Source organism: Oncorhynchus keta, chromosome 7 (assembly GCF_023373465.1).
Source record: "Oncorhynchus keta strain PuntledgeMale-10-30-2019 chromosome 7, Oket_V2, whole genome shotgun sequence".
In the NCBI taxonomy this organism is placed as follows: Eukaryota; Metazoa; Chordata; class Actinopteri; order Salmoniformes; family Salmonidae; genus Oncorhynchus; species Oncorhynchus keta.
Genome location: NC_068427.1, coordinates 978,791 through 1,000,592, shown reverse-complemented (window position 1 = coordinate 1,000,592; position 21,802 = coordinate 978,791). Strand labels below are relative to the sequence as shown.

The following is a 21,802-nucleotide window of genomic DNA, read 5'->3' as shown; positions in this document are numbered from 1 at the left end:
CTCCTTCCAGACTCACATCAAACATCTCCAATCAAAAATCAGTCGGCTTTCTATTCCGCAACAAAGCCTCCTTCACTCATGGTACCCTAGTAAAACTGACTATCCTACCGATCCTCGACTTCGGCGATGTCATCTACAAAATGGCTTCCAACACTCTACTCAGCAAACTGGATGCAGTCTATCACAGTGCCATCCGTTTTGTCACTAAAGCACCTTATACCACCCACCACTGCGACTTGTATGCTCTAGTCGGCTGGCCCTCACTACATATTTCGCCAGACCCACTGGCTCAGGTCATCTACAAGTCCATGCTAGGTGCCTTATCTGTTCACTGGTCACGATGGCAACACCCATTAGCACGCGCTCCAGCAGGTGTATCTCACTGATCATCCCTAAAGCCAACACCTCATTTGGCCGCCTTTCGTTCCAGTACTCTGCTGCCTGTGACTAGGTAATTGCAAAAACGCTGAAGTTGGAGACTTTTATCTCCCTCACCAACTTCAAACATCAGCTAAGATAACCGATCGCTGCAGCTGTACATAGTCTATTGGTTTTCCCATACTGTTTTTATACTGTTTTTATTTATTTACTTTTCTGCTCTTTTGCACACCAATATCTCTACCTGTACATGCCCTGATCATCTGATCATTTTATCATGTGTATATAGACTGCCCATTTTTACTTGCCTACCTCCTTCACATTGTATATAGACTGCCCATTTTTTTCTACTGTGTTATTGACTTGCTAAATTGTTTACTCCATGTGTAACTCTGTGTTGTCTGTTCACACTGCTATGCTTTATCTTGGCCAGGTCGCAGTTGCAAATGAGAACTTGTTCTCAACTAGCCTACCTGGTTAAATAAAGGTGAAATAAAATGTCTTCATCATTCTCTCCGCTGCCTATCAACTCCTTTGTTCTTTTGGATTCATAATGTAAATTGGTGTAACTTTGAATTATTGTATGTGTGGAATGAGAGCTAGCCTACTGGAGATCTGGACAAATGATGCAACTACCACTATTGTCACTATGAATGGTGGATAAAGTGCAGGATAGCCATTTAAACCTGTTGACCTGTTGTATAGTTAGTGCGGAAACCCTGCATTTGGATGAATTGGTGCCTTTCGCCAATTATGTTTGTTGTTAGAGGACCTCTTCACTGAGGGATGTGGTTGTTTTTTAAATATATATGTGTGTGTTTCGTAGGCTCCTGCCTTGGTTGTGTAATTGCTGGGTCTCGTAATGCAGCGTTCCCTTAAAAAAAGAGACCTGGATCTCAATGCTTAAATAAAGGTTAAATAAAAAATTAAGTACAGCATACACATCAATGTTAAATCTCCCTTTGGCAACTCTGCAGCGCTCCCTAGTTAATTTTGAGTTCAAAGAAAGCCTTCCCCTCTCTCCCAACATGAGTGATTACAAATACAGCCCCAAAGAGCAAACACACAGCACACAGAAGCCAAACCAACCTCCAGCCTGAAACAATACATCTCTGTTTCAATTGTAAGAGGCTTTCATTCCCAATTTTCAGTGATATTACAAGTCATATGATCTTTGTTTCCAAACAGGCTAAGGTCAGATGATTCACAGTCTCGTCCTCTGAACAAGCATCTGGCAAGGTAATCCCTCAACGCGCTTCGCACTGCAGAGGCTCCAATCTCTCCGCCTTCTAATGCCAGCTTTCTACAGAGTATCTTCAAAAGGAAAAAGCCTGAAACAAAAAGCAGGTGTTTACTGCGCATACCGCAGGTGGCTGTTGGCACCTTAATTGGAGAGGACGGGATCATAGTTGGAATGGCTGGAACGGAATAAATGGAATGGTATGGAACACATCAAACACATTGTTCCCATGTGTTTGATTCCATTCACTCCATTCCAGCCATTATTATGAGCTGTCCTCACCCCAGCAGCCTCCCGTGGCACATATTGTGAACTCAATTCCCTAAAGAAGTGGTGTGTTTGCAGCCGTAGGAAAAGACACCAGCGAGATAAAGAGTAATGCATTTATAATCACGCTGATCCCCACAAGCTGCAAGCATTGCACTGTTTCATAATGCGTCACTGCCAACGGTGTCAGGCCAATGAACGTTGATATGCGTTGAACAGCTCAAGGTAACTCGGTTTGTTCTTGCTCACCTGAGCAGTTTCTCATTCCATGGCCCTTAAGCTATTTATGTTTTACCCAAACCTCAGGGCGGAGCCTATTGTCTTGATTTTGCGAGGTGAAAAGGGTTCTTTTTGAGGATGAATCTCTGTAAATACCGGAGAAAATTCATCCCGTGCCCAACATGCTCAATACTTGGGTGATGAAATATACAACCTAAGTTTGCATCCCAAATGGCACCCTATTCCCTATTTGGTGCATTTACATTTGACCAGAGAGCACAGGGTTCTAGGCCCGGTTGCATAAAACGTCTTCAGTGTTTCCCTTACCTAAGGGAGTTGCATAAAGCCCCTCAAATATTCCCTCAGGTAACGGCATACTTAAGTGATGTTACGGTAGTTTGAAGGCATGTATGGCAGAACGAATATATGATGATCTGATTCACTGACTTAACATCTTGTCAGATCGCATTGATTTTGTGATATTGCTTTTAGCTTGAATTGAGGGACAACACGTCTTATGTTAACTGTTTAATGCTGGAATAGAGATCATATAAATCACTTAACCATGACAATAAATGAAAGCTACATCTTTTATTATTCAACATTAATATTCTTTCTTGAAAATAGTTGTGTTCTGAACTGTTCATGAGCTAGCTTTTGAATATTTTCATGCCTCCTCACGGGATTGAAGCATACCCAGTGTTGGTTGTTGTTTTGGCCTTGGTTGGAGGTAGAAAGTGTTGGTTTGGTCTTACAATACCTGCCAAACAAAGCTACACTTACTGGCCTTAGCATTTAACTATTTGTACATAACTCTCAACATATGAATTTGCTCCTAACTGACTTGCCTAGTTAAATAAAAACACAAACAAATGTAATATATATTGGTTTATTTTTCAGAAGTGCAAACTGAAGGTAATTTGAAGAAAGAAGATGGAGGGGAGTAAATTAGATTGTAATGCCCTAAGTCATTTGAGGGAAAAAGCGATGAATCAGTTAATTTTGTCAGCTCAGAGAGAGGTCCTGGAATGTGTTCCAGAAGATATGGACATGTCTGATGTAGAAGTGGTGGATTGGGAAGGGTCTGGTGTTGACAATTTGTCAGACAGTGAGAGAAGTGAGGGAGACAGTTCTACTGGTGATGAGAGTGAAGGCTTGATGGGCCGCCTGGAAGACTGGGCTGTAGAGTTCAGGATTCCGTTGATTGCCTTATCTGCCCTGTTGTTAATTCTTTGAATTTACCATCTTTACTGGGCACAAACTTTGTACAAAATAATTTCACTACTTTGGAATAGTTAATGTTCTTAACTGACTTGCCTAATTAAGTAAAGGTAAAATAAAAATAGAAATTAAACTATTGCAAAGACTATGGTCTCTTGTTCTGGACGGGCATGCTTTTAAGTTGTAGCTTCACTTTGATAGCCTACCTCTTTTAAGATCTCTGCCATTCAGTTTTAGCCAATACTCGGAATTACCCAAGGACATGCCAAAAAGCCTGTGTTTATTGCTAAAAGCCAACTTCTTTGAATGTGTACATAAGCAAGCTGGTCACTGAGTTAAAAAGCATAGGTATGGGTTTTCTTTTCATGGGAATTTTTGTTTTCTTAATTGTAACTTCTGTAATATGTGATGCCTCAGCGAGAGCCTTTATAAAATGTGTGAAGTCCCACACTGGATATAGTGGCTGTGACAAGTGCTACCAAAGGGGAATCTATACATTTCCTAGGGTTCATGCCAGGCCTAGAACCAACGAGTGCTTTAAACAGTTACTGGATGAAGAACACCACCATAACCAGTCTCCTCTTTCGGATACTAATATTGATTTGGTAACAGGCTTTGCTCATGACTAAATGCATTTAGTTTGTTTGGCGGTCATGAGACCGTGGATGGACAGGAGTGGTCCACTGCGTTGTCGTATTTCTTCCTGTCAAGATTCCTTCATCTCGGAAAGGCTTGTAGCTTTAAGGGGGTACATCCCAATAGTGTTTGCCAGAAAACCATGTCCAATTGATGACAGAATAAGATGGATATCAACAGAGCTGCATCAGTTTTTACTCTACACAGGGCCACTTGTTCTTGCGGATGAGTTGCAGCCATGTATGACAACCTCATATTCCTTTCTGTTGGTGTATATCTTTTAGCGAGTAAAGAATATTGTTTAACAATCAATTACCTAGCCAACACATTACTTGTCTCATTTGTTCAGCAATTTGGACACTGTAAGGTCAGGAAGTTATCATTTATAACATACATGGCTTGGTACATCTGAGCGAAGATATCAAACTACATGGACATTTAGATCTGATATCAGGCTTTCCCTTTGAAAATGTATTGGGGAAACTAGTTATGATGATGAAGAAGAGCAGCAAGGAATATACTTGAGGAAGTCACATCATGATGGGCCTGTGCCGCAGTGTTTTGTTGTAGTGCATCAGTTCAAGGAGCTGTTGATTAATGGATTAGTCGTGAGAACCTCGGAGAGAGATGGTTGTAATCAGAATTGATAACAAAGTTGTTTCTGTCCTGAATGTAATTTCTACAGAAAGCAAAGAGTACATTGTGGTTAAAGGATACAGACTGAAAGCTATTTTGAGTGTCCTTTTGACTCTTGAGAGTTAGGAATCTATGTGGTTTCTAACCTGTCCTCAAGAATTCAATGCTTTCAGGTAAAATAATCGGCAAAAATATGTGAGGTTGCCAATACAGTCCTAGAACTGGAACCCGATTCCAACTCCCTGACGATTCTCTGTAATATATTTATGTAAGTATACTTACTTTAGCCTAAAAAAATGATGTTGCTACTTACTTTGTTGATGGGTGCATATGAGCATATTTAATTTTGTAAACATGATTACATGCTCCCATCACACATTTTGTTTTATCTACAGTGTGTAATGGTTGTCGGAGAACTATATAAAGTTGTAAAATGGTGAACTATTTAAATAAAAGCAGTAATATCTAATGTACAGTATAATTGTAACCAAATTATTTTGAGGCTGTCAATTGAAGGATTACATGTTATAATGTACTGCGAGTGTTCCTATTTTTGTCTCCCTTTAGGAAATGTATCACATTGTTTAATTTACTGAAACAAATTATTTGGTATGGTACACACATTGTGGTTAAAGATGGTGTATGCCAATGGCCTCCCTATAAAATCGATGATGTTGTTAAGGCTGCAAAAACTCAGCAGCAACCTGGAGAGGCATGGATTCCATATAATGTCAGGCAAATTTTCTCAGCAGCTATGTATAAGTTTTATTTTGGTGTTCCGTGGGTGTATAGAAAGGGTTCTGTATGGAACCAAAAATAACTATTCAGTATGTAGCGGGAGATAGACAAACTCAACAAAAATATTATTATTATTTTTATACAAAAAAAGAGTGAACTAGATATGGGAATTAAACCTGGCAAATTGGTTAGTGTATATACAGTGGAAGCCAAATACATTTATACTCAGTTTTTCACAATTCCCGACATTTAATGGTGGACATATTCCCTGTCTTAGGTCGGTTAGGATCATCACTTTATTTTTACTTTATCAATTTCCAGTAGGGCTGAACTAATGGAGTCCAGACGGTTAACAACTAGTAATGCCTCTGCAGAGTCTGATTACATCCCCACCCCAGTGTCTCAAAGAACCGTAACTGAACGCAAATAGACCATAAACCACTGAAGTGAACAACTGAGTATTTGTTTGCATTAATACATTGTGCTGAGTAAAGATAAAACAATTAATTGGTTCTTATGCTCCCTGATTTAAATGTTGAGAATAGGAGTGCATTGCTCCGCAAACCCCAAATGTATTATGCATCGTAAAACAAATAGAAATTTAAACATTGCGAATCGCCAGTTCAGAAAAAAGGCTTTATTTATATTACATTCTTTACTTTCCGAAAAAATACCTCCCATTTAATGTAACGGCTGACACATAGTCTCTTCTCCTTCTTTCTTGCATCATCCAGTCAAGCTGCACACTACCCAGCTTTACATGCTGACCAATGCAAGTTTGACAGCCTTTTCTTTTAGGCTTCATTAGTTTGATAATTTGCCAGGATATTGTTATCGATGCCTTATGAGTATAGCTAAAGCAGTTTTTCTTTTTTCTGACTGTCAACAGATATATTGGGGTGGCAGGGTAGCCTAGTGGTTAGTGTTGGACTAGAAAGCGAAAGGTTTCATGTTCAAATCCCTGAGCTGACAAGGTACAAATCTGTCCTTCTGCCCCTGAGCAGGCAGTTAACCCACTGTTCCTAGGCCGTCATTGAAAATAAGAATTTGTTCTTAACTGACTTGCCTAGTTAAATAAAGGTACAATTAAAATACTGCATGTGCATTTGGTACAATTTGTCGTTTTGGGTTTAGTTCTGATAAAACTGGTGGGAGCTTTCCACAGACCTGCCAACCTGTAAACATTTTGTGTAGTATCTACACAATTTGAAGTCAAAATACATGACTACTAAAGACAATCCTAAAATCCACAAAAATTGTTTCAGTAATTAACATGGTATTCAAAATCCTCAGTTCTCCAATTCACTGCCTACCCAACCAAAAACATACAACAGCAACATATTTTCAAAAAGTTATACTAGAGATAGATCTGTTTTGAGATTTCATGATTCCTCCTGGTCGTCCAATACTTTGAAAATAACGAAGTTTACTCTGAAACACGTATACATGTTTCATAACTAGAGGGCAGACCAGGAATTGTTCTCAGCACAATGACAGTAAAAATAGCACTATTGCATGGAGAAGATTGCTGTTCTCTTTGTGTTTGTTAAATGTTTATTTATTGTTTAAAAGACTAAGACCCTTCATGTTTTTCAGCTCTGCTCCTGAATCTTCTGACAAAGCAGGAAATTATATTAGAACCATGTACAACATCTTGATGGGAAGCTGAAGGCCAGCAAAGAGTTTAGGCAGAAGATGGTGAGATCTCCTTTTTCATTTCCATCTCCTGACCTGATCAGCCATAATAATTCTTACATTTTTTTTGCTATTATTAGCTGAGACCAATATCCAGTTCTGTATTGTGCCTTAGTTATCCAAAACTAAGATAGTGTTTGTGTTTTGATATTGAAAAAAAAACATACTAGTTACTAGTTTTTCAGCAGCCAATAGGCTATTCATATTAGGTGAATTACTTAATATTGACATACAATATCCATATGTTATGGTCACTTTTCTGTTGTCAGTGTGGTTACAGATTGACTATTTGGGATTGAAAGGTGGCTGTGATGTGAAAGAGTGTGTGTGGAGGATCATGGCACACAATCTCCCATGATATTTCAAAGACCATGAACTGGAGGGGAATCAATGGAAAGGTGCCCTTCTGCCAACTGCAGCTCAACGATAGAGTTAATGTTCTACTGTTGGCAAAGTCCTTCATGAACACTAGAAAGCATAGAAAGAAACATCTAAATAAACCAATGATTCTTTATTCCCCGATTTTCATTTTAAGCTGCGGTGAGGAGAAACCGGCTCAGGTCTGATGCAACTGACAAAGTGGAAAAAGATGGTTCAATCTTTCAGGGTATCGTAATTGGTGGTCACAAGGAAAGAACACAAAGAAGGAAGTGGTTAGCAAATATTTAGATCCTCTTGGTGGGGTTCTGATGAAATACACCGGAGGATAAAAAATGGGGGAAACAAGCTCATATTTTGATATTAATTATACCAAGTGATCAGATGATGATAATAGTGGTAAATTTTCATTACAACGATGTTGCCATTAAGCCAGACATCATCAATGTTGCTGTCTTAAAGTCTAGTTTATGCCACAATGTTTTCAGTGTTCAGATGTGACCCTGTTTATGGCTTGTTTTAATTTGAAAGGCATGTTTCTATATTGTCTTTACAAGGCTCATTTGGGCAAAAATCATTTGAGATGTGAGCTTGTTTTAAAACAATATGTGTAACAATGTTACCAATGTTGCCACTGCAGAACTTTAATGTTATGTACATTACATTTACATTTACATTTAAGTCATTTAGCAGACGCTCTTATCCAGAGCGACTTACAAATTGGTGCATTCACCTTATGACATCCGTATCAATGCACTTGTATGTTATGGTGTATGATTAAGTTAGCATGCACAAATTAGATTTTAGTACATTACAGTAGGGTGCAATAGAGAACAGTATACATTATTGTATTCTAATGTAATGTACTTTATTGTGCTAACTGTACTGTAATAAAATACAATTTCAGTATTTAAGACCCTAATCATATAAATGCCATGTTATAGAACTGTGAAGACACTTTTTTTGAAACAGCACAAGGTTTTGAGTAACTTTACCGCAGCAGCAGTCTTCCTGAGATGGAAATAGTAACAAAGGCTCCAAAAACACAAATACATACTTTTATAAGCTGCAAAGTTCTCGTTATTGTGGTGCAGAGCTGTAGAAAGGAACATTTTGTAATTCTAAACTTTATCTGCAATGGTCTGTGGCAGTAAGTGTTGCCGTCTTGAGACAATATCTGACATACATGCGCAAACTTCCATGTTTCTCATGATAAGCTGATATAGCACACTATTTACCTAGGTATTTTTCATCTGTATTCTTCGTAGCTGTCTATATAGTGGTTGCTCCACTAAAAGTTTTGCGATTATGCAGCGGTAATCTGTGGTTTAGTACGGTACCCTGCGTCACCACTTTATTGGTCCAGACCAGCGAGTTAGAGCACTGATTATACTTTTGTCTCTAACTGACAATGACATGAACCTAAATAGAAACTATGCACTATATTGAAGTTAGTATATCCTTTTATTTAACTAGGCAAGTCAGTAAAGAACAAATTCTTATTTACAAGGACAGCCTACTCCTTCCTCCCCGTCGGGAAATTGAACCGGTCTCCCGCGTGCCCGCACGAAACAGGGATTATTTAGCTAAATAGCCCAGTACTGTACTCAACCACCATCACGTTGTACAGCACCATATATTATGTTCCATCCTAACAGAAACCCATAAGGTTTTTAGTTTTTCTAAAAATATAAACACCATAATATTAATCAAATGAATTAAGCATGTAGCAGTCAAACGTTTGGACACACCTACTCATTCCAGAGTTTTTCTTTATTTTTTTATATTGTATCAGTTAATTACTCTTGGATCTACCCATCCCGGATCCTGGAGAATTGACACTTGTCAACTGACACTAAGTAGCATAACGCAACGGACAAAAAATCTTAATAGAAAATATTAATATTCATGAAATCACAAGTGAAATATATTCAAACACAGCTTAGCCTTTTGTTAAGCACCCTGTCATCTCAGATTTTGAAAATATGCTTTACAGCCAAAGCAAGACAAGCATTTGTGTAAGTTCATCAATAGCCTAGCATAGCATTATGCATAGCTAGCAGCAGGCAATCTGGTCACAAAAATCAGAAAAGCAATCAAATGAAATTGTTTACCTTTGAGCTTCGGATGTTTTCACTCACGAGACTCCCAGTTGGATTGCAAATGTTCATTTTTACCATAAATTAATTTTGTAGCCAAAAATAGCTCCGTTAGTTCTTCACGTTTGGCTGAGAAAACGATAATGCCGAAAAATATTCCAAATTAGCTCCATAATATGGACAGAAACATGGCAAACGTTGTTTATAATCATTCCTCACGGTGTTTTTCAAATATCTATTCGATAATATATCAACCGGGACAGGTGGCTTCTTAGTAGGAAAGAGAGAAACAATGGCTGCATTTGTCTTTTACGCACAAAACACTCAGAGCCTCCAGCTGACCACTGACGCAATGTTGACGTTCAGGCTAAAGGGTAGATTGGCCGCTTTCAAGGAGCATCAGCTGTTCCAGATGACTGTGTGATAACACTCTGTAGCTGATGTGAGTATGACCTTTAAACAGGTCAACATTCAAGGCTACAGGGACAGACGGATTACGAGAACGTGTGCTCCGAGCATGCGCTGACCAACTGGAAAGTGTCTTCACTGACATTTTCAGCCTGTCCCTGACCTGAGTTTGTATACCAACATGTTTCAAGCAGACCACTATAGTTACTGTGCCCAAGAACACTAAGGTAACCTGCCTAAATGACTACCGTCCCGTAGCACGCACGTCTGTAGCCATGAAGTGTTTTGAAAGGCTGTTCATGGCTCACATCAGCACCATTATCCCAGAAAACCTAGACCCACTCCAATTGTCATTCCACCCCAACAGATCCACAGATGATGGAATCTCTTGCACTCAGCACTGCCCTTTCCCACCTGGACAAAAGGAACACCTATGTGAGAATGCTATTCATTGACTACAGCTCAGCATTTAATACCATAGTGCCCTCAAAGCTCATTACCAAGCTAAGGACCCTGGGACTAAACACCTCCCTCTGCAACTGGATCCTGGACTTCCTGATGGGCCACCACCAGGTGGTAAGGGTAGGTAACAACACATCACCATGCTGATCCTCAACACAGGAGCCCATCAAGGGTGCGTGCTCAGTCCCCTCCTGCACTCCCTGTCCACTCATGACTGCATGGCCAGGCACAACTCCAAAACCATAATCAAGTTTGCCGATGACAAAACAGTGGTAGGCCTGATCACTGACAATGATGAGACAGTCTATAGGGAGGAGGTCAGAAACCTGGCCGGGTGGTGCCAGGACAACAACCTCAATGTGATCCAGACAAATGAGATGATTGTGTACTACAGGAAAAGGAGGACCGAGCACAACCCAATTCTAAATCGACGGAACTGCAGTGGAGCAGGTTGAGGGCTTCAAGTTCCACATCTCCAACCACATTAAGACAGTCGTGAAGAGGGCATGACAAAGCCTATTCCCCCACAGGAGACTGAAAATATTTGGCATGGGTCCTCAGATCCTCAAAAGGTTCTACAGCTGCACCATCAAGAGCGTCCTGACGGGTTGCATGGTATGGCAACTGCTCGGCCTCCGATCGCAAGACACCACAAAGGGTAGTGCGTATGGCCCAGTACCTCACTGGGACTAAGCTTTCTGCCATCCAGGACCTCCTATACCAGACGCTGTCAGAGAAAGGCCCTAAAAATTGTCAATGACTTGACAATTGTCAATGACTTCAGCCAACATGTCATAGACTGTTCTCTCTGCGGCAAGCGGTACAGTCCAAAAGGCTTCCTAACAGTTTTTACCCTCAAGCCATAAGACTCCTGAACAGCTAATCAAAGGGCTACCCCTCTTTCATGCTACTGCTACGCTCTGTTTATTATCTTTGCATAGTCACTTTAACTCTTCCTACATGTCTCGGCCTCCCGGGTGGGGCAGTGGTTAAGGGCGCTGTACTGCAGCGGCAGCTGTGCCACTAGAGACTATGGATTCGCACCCAGGCTCTGTTGTAACCGGCCGCGACCGGGAGGTCCGTGGGGCGACGCACAATTGGCCTAGCGTCGTCCGGGTTAGGAAGGGTTTGGCCAGAAGGGAAATCCTTGTCTCATCGCGTACCAGCGACTCCTGTGGCGGGCCGGGCGCAGTGCATGCTAACCAAGGTTGCCAGGTGCACGGTGTTTCCTCTGACACATTGGTGTGTTAAGAAGCAGTGTGGTTTGGTTGGGTTGTGTATCGGAGGACGCATGACTTTCAACCGTCGTCTCCCGAGCCTGTAAGGGAGTTGTAGCGATGAGACGAGATAGTAGCTACTAAAAATAACAATTGGATATCACGAAATGGGGAAGAAAAGGGACGAAAAAATCAAAAATACATTAAAAAAAAAAAAAACTCTACCTACATGTACATATTACCTCGACTAACCGGTGCCCCCTGCACATAGCCTCACTGTGGTTATCTTAGTCTTTCTGTTTAATTATTTGTTTTTAAAACATTTTACTGAACACCTGTTGTGACGCGAGGGGCAGTATTTTCATTTTTGGGAAAAAAACGTTCCCGTTTTAAAACGGGATATTTTATCAGGACAAGATGATAGAATATGCATATTATTGACAGCTTTGGATAGGAAACACTCGAACGTTTCCAAAACTGTAAAGACATTGTCTGTGAGTATAACAGAACTGATATTGCAGGCGAAAGCCTGAGAAAAGTCCAATCCGGAAGTGCCCCAGGTTTTGAAAGCGCTGCATTCCAATGAGTGCCTATTGAGCTGTGAATGTGCCATCAACGAGCTTACACTTTCTACGTATTTCCCAATGTGTCGAGAGCATTGTGACGTAGTTTTAAGCATTTATGTTGAAGAATAGCCGTAGGCGGCTACATTGTGTAAGTGGTCACATGGTGGCTCCTAGAGAGATTCTTGCGTAAAATACAGAGGTAGCCATTACTCCAATCGGTCCTACTGAAAAACGAATTGTCCCGATTGATTAAACAACGTTTGCCATGTTTCTGTCGATATTATGGAGTGAAAACATCCGAAGTTTATCAAAGGTAAACGATTTAATTTGATTGCTTTTCAGATTTTCGTGACAAGGTTGTCTGCTGCTAGCAAGGCATAATGCTATGCTAGGCTATCGATAAACTAGCTTTGGCTGTAAAGTATATTTTGAAAATCTGAGATGACAGGGTTATTAACAAAAGGCTAAGCTGTGTCTCAATATATTTCATTTGTGATTTTCATGAATAGGAATATTTTCTAGGGATATTTATGTCCGTTGCGTTATGCTAATTAGTTTAATGCGACGATTACGCTCCCGCATGCGGGTTTGGGAGTCACAAGAAGTTTTAAGGGCTTGTAAGTAAGCATTTCACTGTAAGGTCGATACCGTTTATATTCGGCACATGTGACAAATAACATTTGACTTGATTTGGAGAGATGCTAAACATTGATCATAAACAACCACATTACATCCAGGCCACTGTACCCGATATTACTATGACTTATATTTCTCACATTCTCCCAGTTGAAGCAGGTGGTCAAAACTGTGTGAAATGGTAATATAAATTGAAACCAGACACATAAGCTGAATAAAATTGTTGCGCTGACTCACAAGGTTATGGTTCACTGTCAATGCACCATCTGCATAGAGAAGTGAAAGCCCAAAGCAGTCACGACACAAGTTGCAAGCCACTTCATAGCATTGTTGCATAATCTACCTCTCAGAAAAAGCTCCGACTACTGTATTAAACAAAAACACCAGCTGTTCCTTAGCAACCAGTCAACATATAGATTTCTGTTTTAATACTAATAGCGCACATATTCACAAATGAGGCTCTGAATCACAAAAGGTCAGTGGAAGCGTATCACAAGATAAGGCTTTTGAACACAGCCGCTTCGTTAAATTTAATTCCATCAATCAGGAGTACATAGTATTGTGCCACACTGGGAGTGATTTTGGTTACATCCCCAAGCTTCATCTTGTATACCAATATAATTGGACCAACTAACTTTGTAGCAGGAAGTTGAGTGTATGATTATAAGCTCACGTTTAAACCAACATACAAAGCAATATTAAGCTTATATCCAGTGCCTTTTAACCTAGTGGCATTAAGTTACCATGAGAACATGATTACTTTTCTTTGTGCAAATATTTCAATTATCACTTTATATCCAAGCTAGATCTGATGTAAATTATAAAGGATTTATTCTTCTGAAACAATGTATCTATAAACTCCATTGCACACCAGAAAAAAACTATTTATCCCCTCAAAGTTAATACTTTGTAGAGCCACCTTTTGCAGAAATTACAGCTGCAACTCTCTTGGTGTATGTTTCTCTAAGCTTGGCAAATCTAGCCACTGAGATTTTTGCCCATTGTTCAAAGCAAGACTGCTTCAGCTCCTTCAAGTTGGATGGGTTCCACTGGTGTATAGCATGCTTTAAGTGAAACAACAAATGCTCAATTGGATTGAGGTCTGGGCTTTGACTAGGCCATTCCAAGACATTTAAATGTTTCCCCTTAAACCACTCAAGTGTTACTTTAGCATTATCCTTTGGGTCATTGTCCTGCTGGAAGGTGAACCTCTGTTCCAGTCTCAAATCTCTGGAAGACTGAAACAGGTTTCCCTCAAGAATTTCCCTGTATTTAGCGCCATCCAACATTCCTTCAATTCTGACCAGTTTCCCAGTCCCTGCCGATGGGGAAAAACTCCCCCACAGCAGGATGCTGCGACCACCATGCTTCACTGTGGGGATGATGGTTCTCGGGGTGATGAGAGGTGTTAGGTTTGTGCCAGACAGCGTTTTACTTGATTGTCCAAAATCAAAATTTTAGTCTCATCTAACCAGAGTACCTTCTTCCATATGTTTGGGGAGTCTCCCACATGCTTTTTGGTGAACACCAAACGTGTTCACTAATTTTTGTTCTTTAAGCAATGTTTTTATCTGGGCACTCTTCCGTAAAGCCCAGCTCTGTGGAGTGTACGGCTTAAAGTTGTCCTATGGACAGATACTCCAACCTCCGCTGTAGAGCTTTGCAGCTCCTTCAGGGTTATCTTTGGTCTCTTTGTTGCCTCTCTGATTAATGCCCTCCTTGCCTGGGCCGTGAGTTTGGGGGATGGCCCTCTCTTGTCAGGTCTGTTGTTTAATAATGAATTTATTGGTGCTCTGTGGGATGTTCAAAGGTTCTGATATGTGTTATATCCCAAACTGATCTGTACTTCTCCACAACTTTGTCTCTGACCTGTTTGGAGAGAGCCTTGGTCTTCATGGTTCCACTTGCTTGGTGGTGCCCCTTGCTTAGTGTTGTTGCAGACTCTGGGTGTCACGGCCATCGAAAGAAGTGGACCAAAGTGCAGCGTTGTGAGCGTACATTTTCCCTTAATTATGGAATGATGCCAACAAAAAACAAAATATACGACTGCAAATCTTACGAGGGCTAAATGCCACTAACACAAGTCAACTGCCCACACTGAAGGGGGGGAAAAGGGCTACCTAAGTATGATTCCAAATCAGAGACAACGATAGACAACTGTAATTGATTGAGAACCATACCCGGCCAAAAAATAGAAATAAAGAAACATAGAATGCCCACCCAAATCACACCCTGACCAAACCAAAAGAGACATAAACAGGCTCTCTCATGTCAGGGTGTGACACTGGGGCCTTTCAGAACAGGTGTATATATACTGAGATCATGTGATACTTAAATTGCACACAGGTGGACTTTTTTAAAACAAATTATGTGACTTCTGAAGGTAATTGGTTGCACCAGATCTTACTTTGGGGATTCATAGCAAAGGGAGTGAATGCATATGCATGCACCACTTTTCCATTTTTAAATTTTTCTGAAACAATATAAAAAATTAATTTCATTTCACCAATTTGGATTATTTTGTGTATGTTCCTTACATGAAATCCAAATAAAAATCCATTTAAATTTCAAGTTGTAATCCAACAAAATAGGAAAAACTTTTGCAATGCACTGTAATTCAAACAGAAATGTAGATTGGACTTCAGACATTTGTTCCCAATTCATTTTAGCCATCAAAGTTAGTCATCTTGGATTTCACGTGATCACATATGTGTCAATGTCAGTTCCAGCATGTCAGTTAATGTACTGTACGTATAATACACACTTATTCATGTTTGAAATAGGACAAATACAAGCACATATCATCACATTTAAAGAGAAAATTTGTTAGCTTTTTCTTTGACTCATATTTATTTAACTCATTATGTTCTGTGAGAAAGATATTGATTTACCTGTTGAATGGGATCTGTATGCTGACTCTGATGATCAGGGATGCAGTGATAAAATAACATGTATAGTACCTTCAGAAAGTATTATTACCCCTTGACTTAATCCACATTTTATGGTGTTACAGCTTTAATTGAAAATTGATTAAATATATACTTTTTCTCACCCATCTTATGTTTTATACAGAATGATCAAATTTTTATATGTATTCACCTTTGCCGGAGATTACATCTGTGAGTCTTTCTAGTTAAGTCTCTAATAGCTTTAGGACCAAGGTGCAGAGTGGTAAGTATTCATTGTAATTTAATAAAGAATGAATACTAAAACAAAAACAATACACGACAAACGAACAGTCCTGAACGGTGCAACACAGAACAGAAAATAACCACCCATAAAACACAATGGAAAACAGGCTACCTAAATATGGTTCTCAATCAGTGACAAAGATTGACAGCTGCCTCTGAGAACCATACCAGGCCAAACACAGAAATAGAAAATCATAGGCAAACTAACATAGACAACTCACGCCCTGACCATACTAAAACAAAATACAAAACAAAGGAACTAAGGTCAGTAAATAACAATTGCGGGGCTATATATAGGGTGTACCGGTACAGTCAACGTGTTGGGGCACCGGTGTCGAGGTAATTGAGGTAATATGGACATGTAGGTAGAGTTATTAAAGTGACTATGCATAGATAATAACAGAGTAGCAGCTGCATAGAATAGGGGGTGGGGCAATGCAAATAGTCTGGGTAGCCGTTTGTGACTCACAACCTGGATTCGGTCTTATGTAGCAAAATTTGAAATCATGTTTTTTACATTAGATAAAAGTAAAGACTCAGAGGTACAACATTGTATATCATACACTGCATTTGAGGAACAATTGGGAAAGTAATTGTGCTTTGAAAGTTGATCAACCTGTAAACTCATTTTTGAGAAAATCACCTTTGAATGTTTTGCTATCTGGTGGAAAAAAAAAACATTACGGTCAAACGGCTCTCCTGTTAAGTTGTGAACTGCAACATACGCCTTTCCTGAATCAGGTCACAGTTGATCAGCTGTTCAGGAGTCGTAAGGCTTGTGGTTAGGTACTTTTTAGAAGCCTCTTGGATCTAGACTTGGCGCTCCGATACCACTTTCCGTGCAGTAGCAGAGAGAACAGTCTATGCCTAGGGTGGCTGGAGTCTTTGACAATTTTTAGGGCCTTCCTCTGACACCGTCTGGTATAGAGGTCCTGGATGGCCCCACTACGATACTGGGCCGTACGCACTACCCTCTGTAGTGCCTTGTGGTCGGAGGCCAAGCAGTTACCATACCAGGCAGTGATGCAACCCGTCAGGACGCTCTTGATGGTGCAGCTGTAAAACCTTTAGGGAGCTGATGACCTATGCCAATTTTTTTCAGTATCCTGAGGGGGAATAGGTTTTGTTGTGCCCTCTTCACGACTGTCTTGGTGTGCTTGGACCATGTTAGTTTGTTGGTGATGTGGACGCCAAGGAACTTGAAGTTCTCAACCTGCTCCAATACAGCCCTGTCGATGAGAATGGGGTTGTGCTCGGTACTCCTTTTCCTATAGTCCATGATCATCTCCTTTGTCGTGATCACGTTGAGGGAGAGGTTCTTGTCCCTGCACAACACGGTCAGGTCTCTGACCTCCTTCCTATAGGCTGTCTTATCGTTGTCGGTGATCAGGCCTACCACTGTTGTGTCATCAGCAAACTTAATGATGGTGTTGGAGACATGCCTGGCCGTGCATGAGTAAACAGGGAGTACAGGAAGGGACTAACCACACACCCCTGAGGGGCCCCCGTGTTGAGGATCAGCGTGGCAGATGTGTTGTTCCCTACCCTTACCACCTCGGGGTGGGCCGTCAGTATATCCCGGATCCAGTTGCAGAGGGAGGTGTTTAGTTTCAGGGTCCGTAGGTATGTAATGAGCTTTGAGAGCACTATGGTGTTGAAAGCTGAGCTGTAGTCAATGAATAGCATTCTCATTTAGGTGTTCCTTTTGTCCAGGTGTGAAAGGGCAGTGTGGAGTGCAATAGAGATTGCATCATCTGTCGATCTATTGGTGCGGTTTGAAAATTGGTGTGGGTCTAGGATTTCTGGGATAATGGTGTTGATGTGAGCCATGACCAGCCTTTCAAAGCATTTCATGGGTACAGACGTGAGTGCTATGGGTCAGTACTCAGGTTACCTTAGTGTTCTTGGACACAGGGACTATGGTGGTATGCTTGATATATGTTGGTATTACAGACTCAGATAGGTTTAATTTAGCTCGTCTGGTAGGCTTGTGTAACTAGGAAGCTTTCGGCTTTGCTTCCCTTTGCAGTCTGTAATAGTTTGCAAGCCGTGCCACATCGACCAGCTTCAGAGCCGATCTTAGTCCTGCTTTGAAGCTTTGCCTGTTTGATGGTTCGTTGAAGGGCATAGTGGGATTTCTTTAAGCTTCCTGGTTAGAGTCCCGCTGCTTGAAAGCGGCAGCTTTCACCTTTAGCACAGTGCAAATGTTGCCTGTACGTACAGTCACTGTGGGGACGATGTCCTCGAAGCACTTACTGATGAAGCCAGTCTGTGCTAGAAAAACTGTCTTGCAGTTTAACATCTGCTTTATTTGACCACTTTTATGTAGACCGAGTCATTGGTGTTACCTCCTTTAATATTTGCTTGGAAGTAGGAATCTGGAGGATAGAATTATGGTTAGATTTAAGAAATTGAGGGCGAGGGAGAGCTTTGCACGCATCTCTGTGTGTGGAGTAAAGGTGGTCGAGAATTATTTTCCATTTTTACACATTTTTACATGCCGATAGAAATTAGGTAAAACTGATTTAAGTTTTCCTGTATTAATGTCCCCATGCACTAGGAGCACCGCATCTGGATGAGCATTTCCTCATTTGCTTATGGTGGTATACAGCTCATTGAGTGTGGTTTGTGGTGGAAAAATAAAGATAATCTCTCTAGGTAGATAGTGTGTTCTCCACTCGCTTGAGGTAGAGTATCATGAGATACTCTACCTCATGAGAAACCTCGAGACATCCTTAGATATCGTGCACAAGCTGTTGTTTACATACAGTATATGCATAGGCCCCCACCCTGTGTCTTACCAGAGGCTGCTGTTCAATCCTGCTGATGGAGTGTATAACCCGCCAGCTGTATGTTCTTAATATCGTTATTCATCCACGACTCTGTGAAACGTAAGATATTACAGTATTTAATGTCCCGTTGGTAGGACATACGTGCTTTTAGTATGTCCCATTTATTTTCCAGCGATTGAATGTTAGCTAGCAGGACGGAAGGCAAAGGCAGATTAGCCACTCGTCGCCTGATCCTCACAAGGCACCCCGTTCTATTTCTGCGAAATGTCTGTTTCCTTCTCTAGTGAATGACGAGGATCTGTGCTGGTCAGGTGTCTGAAGTATATCTCTCCCGTCCGACTTGTTGAATATTTTTTGGGGTCTAATCTGAGGTGAGTAATAGCAGTTCTGGTGTCCAGAAGCTCTTTATGGTCATAAGAGACAGTAGCAGCAAAATGATGTCCAAAACAAGTTATGAACAATGCAAAAAACAAACAAAATAGCATGGTTGGTTAAGAGCCGATAAGACGGCAGCTATCCCCTCCGGCACCATCATTATAACACTTTGTAATCATGACAAAAAGTGATTTGCTATGACACAGTTTCTGCAGTATTACTTTAGTGCCTTGTTAAAAAACACGTTAAACTCTGTAACCATTTTAAAGTCCCCATTGGCCTCATGATGAAATCCCTGAGTGGTTTCCTTCCTCTCCGGCAACTGAGTTAGGAATGATGCCTGTATCATTGTGGTGGCACCATCCAAAATGTAATTAATGACTCCACCATGCTCAAAGGGAACATCAATGTCTGCTTTTCTACCAATTGCTGTCTTTCTTTGGAAAGCATTGGAAAACCTCCCTGGTCTTCGTGGTTGAATCTGTGTTTTATATTCACAGCTCTACTGAGGAATCTGTGTTTAAAATTCACAGCTCTACTGAGGGACCTTACAGAAAATTGTATGTGTGGGGTACCGAGATGAAGTAGTCATGTTAAACACTATTATTGCACACAGAGTGAGTCTATGAAACATATTATGTGACTTGTTGAGCAAATGTTTACTCCTGAATTTATTTAGGCTTACCATAACAAAGGGATTGAATAGATAATGACTCAAGACATTTAAGCTTTTCATTTGTAATTAATTTGTAAAATTAATAGCATAATTCAACTTTGACATGATGGGTTATTGTGTGTAGGCCAATGACAAAAAAAATCTCAATTTAATCAATTTTAAATTCTGGCTGCAACACAACAAAATGTGGAAAAAGTCAAGGGGTGTGAATACTTTCTGAATGCACTGTAAGTCATTCAAGTGATGGGTGTCAGCTTGGGTTAGAATCTGACCCACTGCCATTGTGACAAACTCTACATATATTTCCCACTGTCTCACCTATGTCCATTACAAACATGCAATAAAGGTAATGCCAAGGTATTGATTGATCATTTTCATTTCCTTTATAAGGCTACACATTGTAAGCTAGCACTACTTTTAACGTCAAGTGTCATCATAATCCCGACTAATCATTTCATGCAACCCTGTGACTTAATGCCATGTTCCTTGCAAATGTCTTGAATGATCTTTCTATTCTATACATACATCATCAGTTGCACTCTTGATTTTAATCTTCCTCAGTCAAAACAGAATAGGCCTATTCTTTTATCAACCAACCTAACATGGGTTACATTTTTTCAGGGGTAGCATTATGCGAAAATGAAATGCATGTTTCTGGAGTCAGTGTAGCCATAAGTCATCAAATCCTTTTTTGTTTGTAGCAGCTTTATCCTTCAGATCAATCATCCTGTATTTATTGCTTGCTGTTGTATGCCTTGAAACATCCCACTAAATGACTCCAAGTATGTATGTCATTGATCATAGAATGGAAAATCATTTTAGATTAGGAATGCTTACCCATCTTTTTTCTCTCTCACTCCTTTGTTTTGGTTTGCAGTATTTATCTTTGCTTAGCAATGCTGTCATGTTCCTTGCATAGATGGCCAAACCACGCTAGACGATTGAAGGGTAAAGAAGTATGCCACTTATCTTGGTTAATCGGTTTTCTTCCAACGCACTCATAACCTGAGCACTAAGGATGCCATCGCTTCACAGCCTTATCAAATCAAATCAAATGTATTTATAAAGCCCTTCTACATCAGCTGATACCTCAAAGGGCTGTACAGAAACCCATAAAGGCCCGAATTTAGGAAGAAACCTAGAGAGGAATCAGGCTATGAGATGTGGCCAGTCCTCTTCTGGTTGTGCCGGGTGGAGATTATATCAGAAGAGGGCCAAGATGTTCAAATGTTCATAGATGAACAGCAGGGTCAAATACTATTAATCACAGTGGTTGTCGAGGCTGCAACAGGTCAGCACCTCAAGAGAAAATTAATCAGAGTACCTCTACCACTCCTGCTGTCTCTAGAGAGTTGAAAACAGCAGGTCTGGGACAGGTAGCACATCTGATGAACAGGTCAGGGTTCCATAGCCGGAGGCAGAACCATTTAAACTGGAGCAGCAGCATGGCCAGGTGGACTGGGGACAGCAAGGAGTCATCAGGCCAGGTAGTCCTGAGGCATGGTCCAAGTGATCAGGTCCTCCGAAAGAGAGAAAGAAAGAGAGAAAAGCGAAGGATATCTTCAACCACTAACTTACCATCCTGAGACAAGGCCGAGTATAGCCCACAAAGATCTCCGCCACGGCACAACCGAAGGGGTGGTGTCAACACAGACAGGAAGATAATTTCAGTGACTCAACCCCACTCAAGTGATGCACCCCTCCTAGGGACGGCATGGAAGAGCACCAGTGACTCAGCCCCTGTAATAGGGTTAGGAGGCAGAGAATCCCATTGGGGAGAGGGGAACCGGCCAGGCAGAGACAGCAAGGGCGGTCCGTTGCTCCAGTGCCTTTCTGTTCACCTTCACACTCCTGGGCCAGACGACACTAAATCATAGGACCTACTGAAGAAATTAGTTCAATAAAGACTTAAAGGTTGGGACCGAGTCTGCATCTCTCAAATGGGTAGGTAGACAATTCCATAAAAATTGAG

At 40.8% G+C, this 21,802-nt stretch overlaps 1 long non-coding RNA gene across 2 annotated transcripts; it reads left to right on the top strand.

Moving 5' to 3' along the window:
- The first annotated feature begins 1,935 nt into the window (after nt 1-1,935).
- LOC118386457 (uncharacterized) lies at nt 1,936-8,443 on the top strand. Of its 2 annotated transcripts, XR_004826213.2 has the most exons (4): nt 1,936-2,110; nt 4,771-4,865; nt 6,932-7,033; nt 7,300-8,443. It is a non-coding gene; the product is annotated as an uncharacterized LOC118386457 (long non-coding RNA). The 2 variants fall into 2 exon arrangements; XR_004826214.2 differs by lacking the exon at nt 4,771-4,865 and having other exon boundaries at nt 1,938-2,110.
- The last annotated feature ends 13,359 nt before the right edge of the window (nt 8,444-21,802 follow it).